The sequence below is a fragment of the Pteropus medius genome, unplaced genomic scaffold (genome assembly GCF_902729225.1).
Source record: "Pteropus medius unplaced genomic scaffold, Ma_sr-lr_union100, whole genome shotgun sequence".
Lineage (NCBI taxonomy): Eukaryota > Metazoa > Chordata > Mammalia > Chiroptera > Pteropodidae > Pteropus > Pteropus medius.
The window spans coordinates 8,371,408-8,387,921 of NW_024342473.1; the positions used below are offsets into that span (position 1 = coordinate 8,371,408).

Here is a 16,514-nt window from a genome sequence, read left to right on the forward strand (position 1 = left end):
TATGCAGTTAAAATTCATCTACTTTAAATATGTGTCATTTATTGTATGTCAATTATATTGTATGTCAATTATACCTCAATAAAGCTATTAAGAAACAGTGTTTATTTAAAAAGTGAGCATAGTCCCCAAAAGTATTTGAATAACTATGATGTGGAAAATACTACCTTCGCTTTGCATATAAGGTTTCAATTAATTTTGTAACAAATCAAATTATTCTCATTCTACACAAAAGGAACTTGAGATTGAGAAGTAATCTGCCAAGGTGGCTGCAGTATTAGGCTGAGATCTCTTATTCTTAAACCCCAAATCAACGTTCTTTTCACTATACCACACTGCCTGTCACTGCTCCTATTATAGACCCAATTCTTTTTTCTGGAATCTATGGATCCCAGCATTTTCCAAGTCCAGGAATTTTCTGGTCCAGAGAAGAGGTTTATGCTGTAGTGTAGTATTCCGAATTTGTTTTCTTTTGCCTATCATCATATACTGCCACAAATACCTCTCTAATTATGGGGATTTGTCCAATTCAGTTGATTTATTCATCTTCGATGGATCAGAGTGGTTAATCTGGATGAGATCAAAGCAAGTAACCCTGGTCCCTGGGTCGAAGGACTGAAAATAATTCATCTGAGATTAAAAGCAAGCTGAACAAAACAAAAAACTGGCTACTCAACTCTCCAGCCGTGCATTGTATTCCTTTGAAACGAATCACGCCTTTAATTATGGGAGACTTAAGAAGGGGATTAATCAGAATTGCTGAGGTATCTACCTACTTTACACTGCTCCTTCCACCAAACTTGAACTTTAAGTTGACGCTGTCATCCCATCTCTGAATAGGATAAGCATGAGGGTGACTGCCCTTCTCCAGATCATCTTTCACCACGCAAACAACTGAACTGCATCCAAATGCTACCATTGTATTGGGGCCCATTTGAACATGGACTACGACCTGGATTAAATAAAATTAATGAAAAAGTAAAAGTTGGTTAAAACAATTTATTTGTAAGATAGCTAGATTCAGGGAGGAGAGGGTGCCATTTCTTCCATGCAAGATTTTCATAATGAAGGTTAACTGTTCTGGATATTGTATGTTCCGATTTGTTATTCTCCATCCTGCTCCACCCAGCTCTATGCCCTAGAAGACTAAACTGTACGGACTCAGCAGCAGACTTCCTTGTTCTTTTTCTTACAGGTGAGTTTAGTCAAGGGGGGAGCACAAGCAGATCAGAGGGAGAGAGGAGAATCATTTCAGCAAGTTCATGTCCTGGAATCCCTGCCTGCAGGAACATTATAATCTAGCTGTACCCTCTTCCTGGTACACCTCAGCTCCATTCAGTTCCTCTCTTCCCAGTCCTTGTCCCTGCAGGCCAACAGGTGGTAAGGGAGCCCTGGAGACACACTTTCCCTATACATCCTTGTAAATATTCTCTTTTAGTAAGTTCTCCCCAAATTAATCAATTTGAGGATGTCAGTTGTTCTCAATACAATTGAAATTTTCTGAGAGCTCTTCAGAAAAATGAACTTATTCCAAGTCCTCGATTGATATGAAAACACTGACCTTCGTGGGGCTGATATCAGGCCCAGGCAAAAATAAACAACAGCCAGGTGAGATGTGGAGTGGCAGATTCAAACTTACTGCACTGGCGACTGTGTAAGGCAAAAGCAGAGTCACACAGATTTACAAGAACAGTCAAGGCAGTGGATACATTGCTCAGATGTTAAAATGGGAGAGATGTTTAAAACATTTTTAGATTGCTGTATCATGCTTCTTCATGCTTGCAGATCATATTTCCGTGGTGCCTGCAACCTTTCTGCATATGCTAGTCTACTTAGATTGAGACTTTAAATCATTTCGGGGGTTCTAATTATCAAATATGAAGAAAGGAATGTTTGCTACAACAAAAACTGCCTAAATAGCAACTCTAAGAAAGAGAACAGATTTCAAAGGTACCATCTGTTTTCCATCATTGAGAAGTATTTCATATGTAGTAAAAAATACTATAAAAGTAAAGTGATGGTTTCTGTCATTATGTTATAATCTCTAGTAGATTTTGATTACTTAGAGCTTCTGTCAAAGATATAAATCCTTAAAAAAAAAGATGGATCTTGATCCCATCAATTAATCTCCCATCCCCCAAATCTCCCATCCTCCAAATCACCCCATCTATATCATTCCCTAATGAAGTGTGATTAGAATAGTTATTTAAGGTTGATTTTCTTTGAATTTTCTCTAATGAAGCCAAAATGTCATTTAGCAAGAATCTATAAAGGTCTTTTAAGTGAAAAACCTAAAATGTTGAAAACATGGTGCTGTTTATTTTTGTTTGGTTCATGTGTGTGTATGTGTGTACATTTGCTATAGAGTAGGGCCACAAATAGAAAAGGCAAATTCACTGAATTAACCTGAGTCGGCAAGGTAAGAGATATCCTTTTAGTCATCATGAATATCTGTAAGAACTTCAGGGTATTTGACATAGCAAAAGAAAATCTGGGAACTCTGGCAGCTTCCATTCAATTCTGTATAACACCAGATGGCTCTTACAAAGCTCTCACTTCTTATTTTCCAAATTAGTGGTAATTTCATTCTTTTGACTGTCTAACTCAATGCAACATATCAATGAATAATATCATCTTGTATTTTGTAAATTTTACAATTTACAAAATGCTTTCATTATTTCAACTAATCTTTACAGTACAATAGTCCCCCTTTATCCACGGTTTCGATTTCTGCAGTTTCAGTTATCCGCAATCAACTGCAGTCTGAAAATATTAAATGGAAAATTCCAGAAATAAACAACTCATAAGTTTTAAATTGCATGCTGTTCTTCTGAGTAACATGATGAAATCTCATGCCATCTAGCTCCATCCCACCCAGGACATGAATCATCCCTTTGTCCAGCGTGTCCACACTGTATACACTACCTTAGTCACTTAATAGCTGTCCTGGTTATCAGATCAGACTGTCGCAGTATTGCAGTGCTTGTGTTCAAGTAACCCTTATGATAGCTTAACACAACTGCACCAGGCCTATGACATTTACCTCACTTCATCTCATCATGTAGGCATAGTATCAACTCACATCATCACAAGAAAAAGGGTGAGTACATTACAATATTTTGAGAAAGACCACATTCACATAACTTTTATTACACTATATTGTTATAATTGTTCTACTTTATTATTAGTTTTGTTGTCTCTTACTGTGCCTAATTTATAAATTAAACTCTCATATACATGTATGTATAGGAAAAAACATAGTATAGCATATTTAGGGTTTGGCCCTATTTGAGGTTTCAGGCATCCACTGGGTTCTTGGAACATATCCCCTGTGATTGATGGGGGACTACTGTTCAGATATAGCCAGAGAAAATATTAAAACCCCCACTTTATAGATGAGGTAACTAAAGCTTGGAGATAGATATCAGTCAGGACTCTGTCAGTAGCAACCTGAATTAGCTTAGGCAAAAAAATGGAAATGTATTAGCTCGCATCAACTGGATTAATGAACTCTAATTTTTACCGAGCTCTCTTCTTTCCCTTTATTTATCTGTCTCTGTCTCTTTCTCTTTTGCTTCCCCTCTGTGCACTAAACTTCATTCTCTTAGCATATTGAAACATGGCCTTAAGTGATCTTTACTGCCCAGAGACTAGAAAGGATGGGACATCTCCTCCCTCCGCTTGAGTTGGAAAATTCCAGAGGAAGAACCTATTGGTCCCTGCTGAGTAGCATATTCACCCTTTAAGCCAGTTTCTGTGGTCTGAGGTTGAAATACTACGGCTTCCCCAACTTGGGTCAAGTCCCCACCCCTATGGATTATGCAAACAAACAAAATAGGCACGAATATAGCCAGTGAGGAAATTGTGAGGGGAGAACCAGTCATTTTAATTTATATATACTGCATTAAATAATTTGCCCAAGGGACAGAATCAGAACAACTTTACAACTGATCTCCAGACTGCGAGCCTAGCACCCTTCCCCTTCACTTCACGGCCTGTCACTGCAGGAGCCACTAAGGTGTTCCTCTGCCCCACTCTTCCCCACAGTTACCAATGTGGTCTGGCTCAAGACTAAACCTTGGAAAAGGCTCATGTTCTAGTCATGATCCTGTCACTCTTCAGCTGTGTCTGTGGGCATGTTACTTAACCCCTGGGAACCACAGCTTCCTCCTTTGTAAAATAAACAATTCCTGCGTCACAGAGTCATCAACAGGATAACGAGGAATAATGTACTACAAGTGACTTTGAAAATTATAAAGAACTACCTTAAGATTTATAAGCGCTGTATGTGAATTTTAAAGAGGCTAAAGTTACACGTTGACATTCTTCAGTTACAGTCCTCTCTATCACCAGCTCTATGTTAGCATCATTTTAGTTTTGACATTTTTAGTCTTTCAGTTTTAAAAGGCACATTTCAAAAAGATGTATCGAGTAGTGTCTTAAACTTAAAAGATATAATCCAGAAGAGAAGTTTATGAACAGATGGTTTAATAACATTTATCACAGTCACCTTTTCAATACAGATTAATTAGGAGATGGAAATTTTCTGGAAGACACACAAAAAAACTATCAACAGTGATTACTTCCAGGGAGTGTGGCTAGAAGTCGGTGTTTGGAAAGAAACTTCTAGTTTTCATTTATTCTTGTGTCTACTACTTGAGTTTTAAAAATCTTATACATATATTCCTTTCATAATGAAAAACAAATTTTAAAGTATTAAAAGCATGGTTATCAGAGAAAAGGAATATAGTATATACTCAGTATAGCATCTGACATCAAAAGCTTTCAATACATTCTTATTTGTTAATCATACTAGATATTTATAGTTACCATCTATCCAGCAAACGAGAATCAACTTCACTAAAGTAAAAGCCAGCTTTCATCTCTCTCTGAATGTATGTTTTCCATTAATCATATTGTGAGGAACGCTCATTACCACCTGCTGAGGATACGGTTTTAAACTCTTATACATTCACACACCAAAAATGAACCTACCTTGTTAATACCCAGTTATAAAGCAAGTGCATGCAGCTATTCTTCAACTCTATTTCTGCTGCTCTTGCAGGCACACTTCCTTATTAATATGAGAGGATGCTAGGCATTTAGAAACCATTCTATTTTATAGCTGGGGATTTGCATGATATTTCTAAGAAATTAAAGGTTACATGGCAACATATGCCGAAGCTAAAAGACAGATTTAAATAGTATTTTTTTAAGTGATGCAATAGCTACGAAGTTTGGATGCTATGTACCAGCTAAGTGCTATACTGGTTGCCTAGTTACGTCTCTGTAGAAAGGTCAAAGTGGTTCTTGTTGAATGGAGAAGAAATTAAAAACTTTAAAGTTTCATAATTAAACCAAGGATTCTATGTGAAATCCTATGTAGTCATCCCTTAAAATGAGTCCCCATCAGACTTTGATCAGGTGACAGCACTTGGGGATCTCTAAGGAGATATTTTAATAAAAGGCATTTCTATATGTGATATTTGTTCCTATGCTCACATTTCATTAATGTTACCACATCTGGACTCTTTCTGTTTTATCACATCCAATTTCAGTCTGCTACTATAGGATATTAAAAAACTTTCCAACCTCTTTGATATAACTTCTATCCCATGAGAGGAGGAAAAACAAAAATCCAGTTTTTAAATTTTTACACTTAAAAGACAAATTTTTATTGTGATAAGCTTTGCCAAGTACAGACCAGTCTATAATCTAGTAATAAAAACTATACATCTTAATAATAAACAACTACTCTCTTAACTCTCAGAGATGTTTCTCGTTCACCTCCTTGAGATTTTCCTCATTAGTTGCCTTGTAGCCACTTATAATGCTAAGTATCTTATTTCAGTAATGGAACAGGATAGAGCAAGTTTGGTCTAGAAATTAAAATGGATACAGATTTTTTTCCAGAATTTTAAGATAAGGAGAAGCAGTGTTTTTTTTAATCTCTTTAAGTTCAATTGACTTTTTTTTTAATTGAGGGAAAATCCACATAACATAAAATTAACCATTAACCATTTTAAAGTGTGTAATTCAATGGCATTTAGTATATTCACAGTGTCGTGCAAAACCATCCCTGTCTAGTTCCAAGACATTTCTATTACTCCCGAAGAAAACCTGTACCCAGAGTAGTTATTTGGATTTCTCATTTGTATTTATTTTCTAATTTCCCTTTGGAAAAGAATAAAAGAATCTGGGTTTAAATGGCAATATAATGATTTGACCTGCTTTCATTTCTGCTGGAACTTATTTTATTCACACACATGCACACACCCACACACATACACACACACACCAAAAAAAAAAAAGAACAAACCAACCACAGTAGAGGTTTGAAGCTGAAATGAGGCTGGTCTTAAAACGAAACCAAGACTGGGAGTCCTAGAAGAGAGGAATCCAAAGGGCATTGAAGAGAATATCAGAATAATTCACCAAGACCTATGCTTGTCAGAAACCCGGATCCTACCTCCATGACTGATAATTCAACCTTTTTTTTTTTTGATAAAAAAAAAAAAAATTGAAAGAGGATTCTTTGTGCCTATCAAGGACAGTTTAGAGGAAAGGAAACAAATATATTTAAAGACATACATAAATACATACATATGTACATACATAAAGGTCTGCTAGCTCCTAAAAATCTAATGTCTTTTATGGGGAAAGCTAATTTATTGCTCTTTCAAGTATACTCACAGTCTTCTTTGTTTAGCCCCCGTGTCTTAGAGAGCAAAAATCTCTAAATGCAGGTCACAGAAATCTAAGGAATGGGGGCCTAGGACCTTCAGTATTCTTGTTTTCTCAGTCAGGCATTGCTATGGATGACATAGGGCAAGGTATTATGGAATCAGGTAGGAAGGGCTGAGTAAGTCTTTATCCAGATGCATCTACTTATATCAGGATAAGCAGCTCACACTCTACCACTGGGAGGCCAAGAAGCACCAAGTTCTGAGAGCTGGCTAAGACACCAAGACATTATACATTTCAACCCCTTCCCCTTGGGCATTCAAGATAGTCTCTTCCTAATGCTTATCTATTTCTGAATGAACAGTCTATGTTGTCTCTTAGGGGGGAAAGTTCAAGTTTGTTATATGAAAGGCAGGATTCAAACTAAGAGAGCTCCGTGCTGCTTTGGCGAACTTGGATTTTATTATTTCTATACGTGCTGACGTGCTGAAAAAAATTAAACAAGGTGCTCTGGTCACCTCAGTAATAAAGTTATTAAAGCTGTGATCATCAGGAGCATGCTGGTAACAACGAAGAACTGAAAGGGCAGGCTATTAAATGCAATACTTCATAAATGTTGCTGGTTTTTAGTACCAAATCTTCAGTTGTTTGTTTGTTTTTTTAAGTTGGTTTGGGCAGACATGTATATATGGATGCAAATTTTCCAAGACTTAGATTCACCCCTATTTTCAAACCAAACCCTGAAAGTTGTTGTCATTATTTAATTCAATCTGAATTTCTATTTTAATTCATCAACATGACAGCCACTTTTCACTAGAGCCACTGTTAGACATCTAGGGTAACCAGCTGCCCCAATGTGTACCAGGACTCTCTTGGTTTCAGCACTGAAGTTCCTATGTGCCAGGAAACACCTCAGTCTTGAACAATTCAATATGGTTTGGTACTCTGCTGCTAGCTCTAGGTTTGGCCTTCAGATCTGCATCGCTGAAGTGTCTAGAAGAGGATAGAAAGGGGAACTGCTACAAAAATAGCTGAAAAAATGTAAATCTCCATCAAAAATTTCCAGCTACATTCTATTCCAGAGGTGGTTTACAAAAAAATAACCCAGTGGTCTGTCTCATTTACTAGGCAAGAAATGCTTTCTTACCTTGTGAGGATTACCTCCCTAATGTATGGAGGAAATTAAACCATACCTAGAAATTAGCTATTATATACACCACTACAGTGAGATTCTGAAATACTGTTATTTTTCCTTCAATTTCCATATTTTAGAGACTAATAAATAAAGTAAAATGTGGCAGACAGACATAACAGCATAAAAGAAAAATCTTACATTTCTTTAGTGCTATTCAAAAACCTTGGAACATGCACACTGTAGGCAAACTTTCTAGTTGGAGAAATGCCAAAAACAGCACACTCTCCAGAGACAACACCCATAGTACCAGAAAGTCTGGCCAAGGAAGGAGCCATTGGACTTCAACCTGTCCACTTGATCTGATTCCAAAAACTCCAAGAAAACCAAAAGCCTTCAGTGCCTGTATCTATAAAGCAGGATTCACAGAGTCAAGGCAAGAACTTCTTACTTCATCGACTTAGGAAACTTAAACCCTCTCAACTCAAACAAAATGTTATAATCTTATCTCTGATATCTGAGGCATTTCTACCTTTTAAAAAGATGAAAACAATCTCTTTTACTTGGAGTAGGTAGAATAATGGCCCCCAAATAGGTCCATGTCCTAACCTTGGAACCTGTCAATCTATAATCTTACATGGAAAAGGGACTTTGAAGATATGATTTAATTAAGGAATTTGAGATGGGGAGATTATTCTAGATGATCCAAGTGTGCCAAATCTTATCACATGAGTCCTTAAAATCAAAGAAGCTTTCCTGGATGGGTTTATAATTAAATGCAATTACAGTATAAAGAAAGAGATGCAATATTGTTGTCTCTGAAGGTAGAAAAAAAGGGGCTCTAGAAGCCATAAAAGTCAAAGAAATAACTATGGGAGGGGAACACACAATGTAAACATATATATGCCTTACAGTTAAAGTGTACAGCTGAAACTTATTGGATTTCATTAACCAATGTCATCATAAAAAAATTAATTAAAAAAAAAAAAGAATTCTCCCCTAGAGCTTCCAGGAAGGAATGCAGCTCTGTGGATACTTTGCTCTTAAATCAGTGAGATCCCTACAGAATCTAACCTGCAGAACTGTAAGATAATAAACCTGTTTTGTACTACTACGTTTGTGAGAATTTGTTACAGCAACAATAGGAAACAGATACATCTTTCATCATTGCTGTTGTTCAATTTGTATGATGCCTTAAGTAGTATTTTACTTTGAACCTCAATATTTGACCATTTCTTACCTAGTATTTAATTTACTTCTCTGTATAGACTTGAAAACATTAATTTAATACTAGAACAAATATGCTCAAATCTCTCCAACAGAGCAAAACAGTACTTTCTTTTACACGTCTACTTTGTTTCTTTCTTTAGTTTGTTAGCATAGAGACCACTTACATAAGGAACCACTGAGCATAACTGAAACCAATAATTATGAATGAAGCAAAATGCTTTTAGGTGAGAGTAGAAAATGTCAAACAACCTCTTTAATGTTGTATATTACGACACAGTAGTTCTCAATATCTCCTTAGGGAACTCTGGGTAGCACAATGACTGGAAGATGCCACTGGCCTTCTGTTAGCCAAGGACAGAATAATAAAAAGCACAATCAAGAATTGTCTCACTCAACATGCCTGCAGCCTTTACTGAGAAATTGGCTTGGACCGATTTAAATCATTTAAGAACATTCATTAGCATGAAAGAAATCAACACAAATATCAGACAAAGAACATCAAATACTTATAAAAGTCTTCATTATTAGTTATATTTGGTAGACTGTAAGGATGGCTCAGCCCCACCTGTAAGATATGAAGTACTGAACTCCCAAAGAACCTCATTATGGAGTAGCAAAAGCTATACATAATCTTAAAAGACACCACACAGGCCTTTCTTTTAATAAGCTCTAGACAAGACATTCTCAACCGTGGCTACACATTAAATTACCTGGGGAGCTTTTAAAAACTGCAGCTGTTCAGACCCCTCTCCCAGGGATTCTGATTCAATGGTCTGGGTAGTGTCTGCATATTTTTAAATGCCTCCCTGGAGATTCTGATGTAAAATCAGGACTGAGAACCACTGCCCTGTACCCATCTATGAGCAGCCTACTGGACATATCCACCTGAATGTGGCCACTCGACAGATTTGAATCCATTCTTCCTGTATTTGTAACCCAGTTATCATCACCCACCTAATCTTCCAAAAGAGAAGTCTGGGAGTTATTCTAGATGTCTCCCACTCCTTCACATCTTATCTTTAATCAGCAATTTTATCAACTCTCCCATATTAGGCTTATCATTTTCAAACCCAAGACCTCTACTGGTCTCCCTTCCATTAGTCTCTCTCCACGACTTTATACTTCACTCTGCAGCCTAAGGAATTATCTTTAAAAAGAATTATAAGCCCTTCTCTGTCTTCCCACCCAAACTAGATTCCAGTCTTGAGTCTGGCACTTAGGATCCTACCCAAGCTTCATCAGCTTGTGTCTTTTCTGTTTGCTACTTCTCGACCACACTGTGGCCACTGTAAATTTCTGAAGGTTCCACCATTCTCTTTGGGGCCTTTATGTGCTTTCACATGTGATTCCTTATTCCCAGAATGCCTTTTCTCTAACTTTTCTGATGGATGGCACTTCATGTCATAGCTCAAATGCCCCTTTGTCCATCAAGGCTCTCAACAAACTCCCCACCAAGTTAGTCCTCTTCTCTCTCACTCACTGCAGAAACCTCCTTTTTTGCAAGGTTCTCGCCCCTGTGAGACTGAGCAACTCTGGGCCAAGGCCTGTCTGTTTTCCATCTTCATATGCCCAGCATCTGGCATTCACTTGTTTGTTCATTCATTCAACAGTTGTATTAAATATATAACAAGTTCTAGACAACTCGCCAGATGCTGGAGGCAAAAGGGTTAGCAAGAGACACTATTCTTGCTCTCTCAGAGCTTATATTCTTGAGAGAGAGGCAGATAACTGGACAAACACTTATAATAAATTAAGAAGGTATATCAGCGAGAGTTAGGAAAAGTGTTTTGTGTTTTTAAGCTCCCAGTATATTAAGAAGTGAAAAAAATGACAAAACTGGTTTAAAAAATTGTGGCATATTCTAAATGTTTACATTTAACAATTAAAGTTATATGATGAGTGTCATCTTTCCATTTTGTCAGTGTATCATCAAGAGATAACTTCATTTGGAAATGTCAGAAGTCCAATTTGAGGATCTCATAAATGCGAGGTGAGGAAAAATGTCTCCCTTATTCTAAGAAGGTTCTGACACTAGTAAATATTAAATATTTCCTGAAAGAATAAGTGAATGAATAATTAGCTCTAGTAAACTGTCAGGTTATAAGTAGGTTTTATTTTATTAGCATTTTGCTATAATCACTCAATAATTATGCAAATAAACAATTAAAAATCCAACAACCAAATGCGAGCTGCTATCATATAATACAGTGGGGAAAAAAGAGAATTGTATGGGGGATATAAGTGAAACAGTACTGGCCATAAGCTGAAAAATGTTGAAATTGAGTGAATATGTATATGGAAGTTCATTATACTATTTTCTCTATTTTGGTATATGTTTGAAACTTTTCATAATGAAGTTAAATTTAAAAGGGGGGCAGGGATAAAAATCCCAGTCACTGACTTAAAGAAACTACAGATCTTGGTTGGGGAGAAGAAACACATTATCACCTATCTCAGCAATATGGTGACCTTTCAAATCTACAAGCAGACTCAAGTGGCTTTAGCTAGTTTCAAGAGCCAAGGCAGCTTCCTCAAGAAGAAACTAAACCAGCATTAAATTGACCTTTTGTTGTTGTTATTGTTGTTGCTGCTGGAAAAGCCCTTAGAGTATCTACAACCAATCTGTTAAGAATAGGCTTTACCATTCTCTGATCTAATCTCTGATCTACCTGACTGACATCTGTTGTTCACAGGGTATGTCCTCAAAGGCTTCAATCAATTAGTCACATCTGATGCCATAAGAACACATTTTGTTAAGGCAGTGACCTCAAAGGCTCTCCAACTAGTATTTTTAGAAGAAAATGGGGAAATCTGGGTAAGAAATCTGATTTTCACTACGAAGCAGAGGCATTTTTTTCCTTTAAATCCTGAAGTTATGTCAATGTTGCTAAAGACTCTATGAAGGTCTTATAAACATCACATGTTAAATGTTTTCATCTACAGCATCACTTAAGATATATTTTCTCCTCTCGAAGTTATGGTTAGAGTCAAGAAGATCCTAGCAGAAAATATTTCAAAATTCTTACCTCTTCAGTTCCCAAAGCCTGAGGCTCACTGGCAGATATTGCTGTCAAGAAAGGAGAGAGGAAAATAAGTTTTTTAGAAAAAAGAGAAATCACATGATACCTAAGAGCTGAACAAGCAAATGCATGTTGCCGTAACTGAGGTTTGATGGTAATGGCCAAATGCTTCTAAGGGCAGGAGGGTTCTAAAGACAGGCTTACATTTCTGAGCCAAGGAACAGACATTTTGTTAACTCTTTTTCTTTTAAGAAATGTCTTTATGAGTCTACAGCCATGCCAGCCCAATCTCGTCTGATCTCAGAAGCAAAGCAGGGTCCGGTCTCATTAGTACTTGGATGGGAGACCACCTAGGAAGACCAGGTGCTGTAGGTGTAAAAAAAAAAAAGAAAAAGAAAAAGAAAAAAGAAATGTATTTATGAAAATAGGAGTCCCTTTCTTTGTGAACTTCCCTAGCCTACAAGAAAACATGAACATATGAAGTTGGCTTGGGAACCTAGAGGCAGCAGAGTTCTTGGTGACAAAGGCTGTGTACCACTGAGATGAATAAGAACAAACCTTATTCCAAAAGTGATAGAAACAGAACATCACTTGCACCAGATGATAGGAGTAGAGTTGGAGTTCCATTTGTGTGTGTCTAGTACTTTAAGAGGGTAGATGGACAAGTTAGTAGTTATAAAAGCACCTTTAGCATTCAAATCTTCTTCGGGCTATTTAAGAGGAGAGACACCTATACCCAAAGGCACTAAGGACTTCTGAGGATGTTGAGCAGATCTGGCCTAATTTTACCTCGTGCCCAAGTGTGGTTCATATCCAAGAAAGTTCTTATGTACAGTAGCGTCTTTACTACTAAAAAGTTATCCAGCACTCAGCTCAAAGGGAATTGCCTCTACCTCAGGGAGCGCTTTACCATTCCTATTTTGTTGTGTCTCAGAACAAAATGTACCTCATATCTAGAGTACTATGACTAAGGGTGGAAATCAAATTCACATTGGGTTCTAGGACCAAACGCACATCAGTATCTATAGAGATTTCACACTACTTAATACTGGTACATATGCAACAATCACAATCCGACCAATTATATTCCCAGATGAATTTAAGGGATCATATGTTTTTAAATGAGCCAAAGTTATTACAAAACTATTATCTCATGATTAATGACAGCAAAGGAAAAAAAAAAAGCCAAGGACAAAAACCTTTCAGAGAATGAACCTTAGGGATAACAATGATTAGTGAGACTTGCAAAATAAACCTATCCAAGGGTGCTCTGAGTCTAGCACTCTCATACATTATTGGCAATAGCATCAATCAGCACAACCTATCTGAAAAGCAGTTTGGTACCATTTATCAAGATTCTCAAATATGTTCTCAATCATCGTCTTAGTGAAACCACTCCTTGACTTTATTAATTAAAAAATCCAAAATGTAGACGAAAAATTATTACCAATGTGTTAAAAACAGCCTAAATATTAAATACAATTTATTAAATAAAATGGAGAAATTCTACATGATGGAACTTTAAAACAATGAATACAAAAAATTTAAATAAGGAAAAATGCATATGAAAGTGAAAAGAGAATATAAAATTTTATATATAGTATGACCTCAACTAATTTTCTAATGTACAGTTATAAATACATGATAAATTTTCTAATACAGTATCTGTATTTTTCATAAGTAATATTCTTCTACTAAACCACATATAATATTTTCTAGTAAAAATTATAATCTTTCCAATATATATTTTTCTAGAAAAAAGACTGGAAGAAGATACATCAAAATGTAAACAATATATTATCTCTTTTGTATGGGATAATGGAAGTAGCATAAATTGCTGTTCTCTTTTTATTTCATGCTTATAATGAAATTCTAAGCTAGCACATATATGTCAAGAATAACTACTTTTTCCAGCCTCTCTTGCTGCCAGGTGTATTGGCCATGAGTCAAAGTTCAATGGGATGGCTGCAAAAGTGATATGCGCAACTTCTGGGTCATGCCTTCCCCTTTCCAACTTTTTCCCCATCTGCTGATTATAGTCAGGTCCTTGTTAGATCATAAAACAAGGGAAACATGCTAGGAATGATGGAACAACATGATGTAAGAAGCCTGGGTTCCTTAATGATCTTGTGGAGCAGAGCTTCTTAACCAGCCTTGGACCACCCACCTCTGGGTTGTTGTATGAAAGAGAAATAACTTCTAGCATATGTCAGCCACTGTGAAATCAGGTCTCTTATACATGCGGTTCAACCAACAACCTGATTAATGGAAGGGGTCTTCTTATTTTTTCTTTACAATTTAAGCATTTTTCAAATTTTCAATAATCACCATGAATTACCTTGACCATCAAAAAAAATTTAAGTTAAACTTTGTTTACTAATGTTAAGAAAATTAAGATAGCACAGAATGAAGTTTGGGCAACATGTGCCTTCTTCCCACATATGAGAAAAAAAATGAAATCTATAGTTTTGAAAAATAATTATTACATCATATACCAGGGCACAAATTACACACAAACTCCCTGACGTTTAATGATCCTTAATCATACCCCAAGTCTTTTGAAAAATAGTCTTAATAAGGCAAAGTTGTTTAAATAAAATCTGCTTTAAAATCTACTTGAGAAATATTCTAAAAAATAAGTAAATAAAACTCTAGTCAATGTACTACAATAGTTCTCCATTATCCATGGCTTCATTTTCCATAGTCTCAGTTTCCCATGGTCAACAGTGAGTGGCTCACAATATTAAAGGAAAATTCCAGAAATGAACATCTCATATGTTTTAAATTATGTGCGGTTCTGAGTAGCGTGATGAAATCTCGTGCCATCCCACTCCATCTTGCCCAGGATGTGAATCAACCCTTTATCCAGAGCATCCATGCTGTATATGCTACCCACCTGTTAGTTACTTAGTAGCCTCTCAATTATCAGATCAATTGTCATGATATAACCCAAGTGCTTGTATTCAAGTAATTCTTATTTTACTTAATAATGGACCCAAAAGCACAAGAGTAGTGATGCTGACAATTCAGATATGTCAAAAAGAAGACATAAAATACTTCCTTTAAGTGAAAAGGTATGTAAGTATAGGAAAAAAACATAGTATATATAGAGTTCGGTCCTATCCGTGGCTTTAGGCATCCTGTGTGTGTGGGGGGCGGGGTTAAAATGTATCTCCCACACATAAGGGGGCCTATTATATATTTATCCATTTAAGAGCATATCTAGATTTCTTAAATTGAACTTAGTAATGTTCTTAAATAGTTTTGTATGTGCACTAACTTTTAATTTAACGGTGTTGTTTGTTCTCCATATAGTATCATAATGAATCACTCTAACAGTAATTCCACTGACCCAATAACTCTGTTGACTGTTCATCAACCAAGCATATGCTTTAATTTACTTACCCTGGAGGGGTGCCAGATTGACAGAGCTCACACAACTTCTCTGCTCTCCTCTGTGACCCAGGGGCCTGCATTATAAGATGACTGTCCAAGATAAAGGAGTCATATCTACTCCAAAAATACAGAAAAGATACCTGGTCTGCTTGGAGATCAGATCTAAAACAATGGCCTCACCAAATCCGGTCTCTAACCATATTAGAATAACGTACTGAGGATCCTTTAAATCTGAAATTATGTTATGTCAGCGGCATTTGGTGCTTTTTAGAGGATCCCTAAATCCCTGTGCACTTGCACACAAGACAGCTCACCAGGTAGACCTTAGAGACTAATATGTAATTATATATCAGATTTTTAAAAACCTATCTTTCCTCCATCTTCCCAAGAGAATGCCAAATGGTCCTTTTCTCCCCTGTGAATCACAACACCCAACGCTAATATGGCTAACTTATATTCAATAACAAAGGCAGGATGCCAGAGTTTCTTCACTTCCCTCTCAGGATGACTGTGCCAGTATGTTTTCAAGAACCCCCTATACTCTCTCTTGCAATAATTGAAGCTGATAGTCAAAGCTCTAAATTCTGTTTCTCTCCCCTTCTTCACTTTACAGCAACATAAGCAAGCCAACTCAACAGGCCTAATTACCATGGTAACAACATGTACTGTGATTATGAGTGTGTTTGTTTTTTAAAATGACTCACAGATTGTTCCCCCAGAAGCCCCAGACACACAGGTTTCTGGCTGGTTTATAAAATCTATTCGAAGTTTTCTTGCAAATTTCTTGCTCCTGTTAGCATAACTGGTGTGATGAAGACAGATTCATCAAATCAAATATGCCCTTCTCCTTAAGGATGAAAAAAAAAAATTCATTTGGTTCCTTAAACACTCCAAGATTAATCAATTTAAAACTCAAGTTAATAATGAAATTAATTTGAGTTTGTACACTGGAGATAATTAATCTGTTCCTAATTTAAATAATTAAGGTATTTCATAATGTAGTTTTAGAGACCCAAATGAAATAATCAGATGAAATAAAATCAGCAGTAAAAAAA

At 36.4% G+C, this 16,514-nt stretch overlaps 1 protein-coding gene across 3 annotated transcripts in view; it reads right to left on the reverse strand.

Moving 5' to 3' along the window:
- The window catches only part of GNG2 (G protein subunit gamma 2), a 103,378-nt gene that overhangs the window by 74,757 nt on the left and 12,107 nt on the right, over positions 1 to 16,514 (reverse strand). For 2 of the 3 annotated variants that reach the window (XM_039865126.1, XM_039865127.1), the window contains exon 2: positions 12,070 to 12,110. The exons of the other annotated variant lie outside the window; for it this stretch is intronic. The gene's annotated coding sequence lies outside the window, so the exon portion shown is untranslated. The remainder of the gene's footprint in view (positions 1 to 12,069; positions 12,111 to 16,514) is intronic. 3 annotated transcript variants of the gene reach the window in all.